Source organism: Schistocerca americana, unplaced genomic scaffold (assembly GCF_021461395.2).
Source record: "Schistocerca americana isolate TAMUIC-IGC-003095 unplaced genomic scaffold, iqSchAmer2.1 HiC_scaffold_1183, whole genome shotgun sequence".
NCBI lineage: Eukaryota > Metazoa > Arthropoda > Insecta > Orthoptera > Acrididae > Schistocerca > Schistocerca americana.
In genome coordinates this window covers 1-2106 of record NW_025725246.1, presented here as the reverse complement: position 1 = coordinate 2106, position 2106 = coordinate 1, and the positions used below count along the sequence as shown (strand labels likewise).

The window sequence follows — 2106 nt, the reverse complement described above, 5'->3', positions numbered from 1 at the left end:
TGTTTGATGTGGCCTCTCCCAGTCGTTTCTAGCGCCTGTCCTCTACATATACGCCATTTGCAAGCGTCAGCTTTTGCGTCAGCCGAGCAAAGTCGAGACAAGTCGACACATGGGGACACACGATGCTGTGAATCGTAATCCGCACTAGCCTACGAGGGGAGAAGGGAAACCATTCGTACCGTTGAAAACACTCTCCTGGGTAAAGGAGACAACTTCCGTGCGATGTCCGGGCTTCGAACCCGAGCAGCTACTTGGAAGCAACCATGCTGACCGACACACCACCACCGCCTTCTGCTACGCGCTGCTTGCGCCGTGATGTGTCGCCTCCCTCCTGGCGCCAGAGGCCGAAGGCGATAGCGCTGCAGGCGCTCAACGCCGAGTGCGACGCGAGCACCACTGAACCCGATTTCCTGGTGCTGCTAGGGCGACATACCGTAACTAGGCGCAGAACTGACTTTCTCTGATAAATTGGCCCTTTAATGCGCATCAGGGCGAACACGAAATTTCTAATATGAAGTACTCACTGACGATCCAAAGGCGTTTCAGTATGCATGCGTCGGTACCACCGGGGCAGAGCCTAAGTATTGTAAAGTGAAGGCCGACAGTTAGAGCCTCACATGAAGTATTTCATTGGCTTCCCACGAGTGCGTAATGCAAAGCGTGGCTGTTGCTAGGAAACGGTCTTATTCGCCGTTCGTTAATATCTAGTTTTCTTTGCATCAATGTGAAAATGTTCCTATTACTAATACAGTTTTGCTAGTTACAGTTCAAACTGGAAGCGACGGAAGAAAGCGGTCCAATGCGCCACATTGGTTCCCGAAAGCGAGGGTGCGTTTAGTACGCCACATCTGACATTGCGTCTTACATATTATTAAACTCACATAATTCCATTCTACCGAAAAAAGAAAGAGGTTTCGGAGTGAGGCTCCAGAGATCTTGCTAGAGATGGAAGTCACTGGAGCGCTTGTCTCGCACGTCAGATTGGCCGAGCGGTCTAAGGCGCCAGATTTAAGCTCTGGTTCCCGTAAGGGAGCGTGGGTTCGAACCCCACATCTGACAATGCATTTTAAACATTCTGAAACTAACATACTCCCTTCATCTTATAGAACAAGTACATTACGCACAAACACGCCGTGGAGATTTTACTAGAGACGACAGTGACAGCAGTGCAGGCGTCGCACGTCCGATAGCTCGAGCGGCCGAAAACAAATAGCGGAACATATTTTTCTCGTGCCGAGTTTTAGCTCTTCTCACGGACGTTTCCGTGGTCGTTGTGTTGTGGCTCAGGGCTATTCCATTTTCCTTCCCTAAAAGGCAACGCGAGAGACTGTCCAGGCAAATCCCAAGTGATCTGTACACGGACTAAGACGTCCGCACGTCTGGCAACATTCTCGCCAACTTGTATGCCGTGCCAACGACACGGGTTCATGTCCGATTACCGAAATTAGGCAGCGTTGGCCGTGGTTAGTGCTCGGCTGGGGACGAACTGGGAAGTCCGCGTGTCTTGGTTTCTTCAGTTTTGCCTTTTTCCTTCGTTTTTGGTGCTGCTGTGCGGTAATGGTACGGTCCAGCACGCTGACCCCCCTCTTGCTCTCGGTACGCAAAGGCGCGAACATGCGGCCACAGTCAAATGAAAGGGTCCGTTGTGTGTTTGTTGATGTGGCCTCTCCCAGTCGTTTCTAGCGCCTGTCCTCTACATATACGCCCATTTGCAAGCGTCAGCTTTTGCGTCAGCCGAGCAAAGTCGAGACAAGTCGACACATGGGGACACACGATGCTGTGAATCGTAATCCGCACTAGCCTACGAGGGGAGAAGGGAAACCATTCGTACCGTTGAAAACACTCTCCTGGGTAAAGGAGACAACTTCCGTGCGATGTCCGGGCTTCGAACCCGGAGCAGCTACTTGGGAAGCAACCATGCTGACCGACACACCACCACCGCCTTCTGCTACGCGCTGCTTGCGCCGTGATGTGTCGCCTTCCCTCCTGGCGCCAGAGGCCGAAGGCGATAGCGCTGCAGGCGCTCAACGCCGAGTGCGACGCGAGCACCACTGAACCCGATTTCCTGGTGCTGCTAGGGCGACATACCGTAACTAGGCGCAGAAC

The 2106-nt window shown here is 52.8% G+C and overlaps 1 non-coding gene across 1 annotated transcript; it reads left to right on the top strand.

Annotated features, from left to right (window-relative positions):
* Positions 1-975: 975 nt before the first annotated feature.
* Positions 976-1059, top strand: Trnal-uaa. Its single transcript has one exon. It is a non-coding gene; the product is annotated as a tRNA-Leu (tRNA).
* Positions 1060-2106: the final 1047 nt, after the last annotated feature.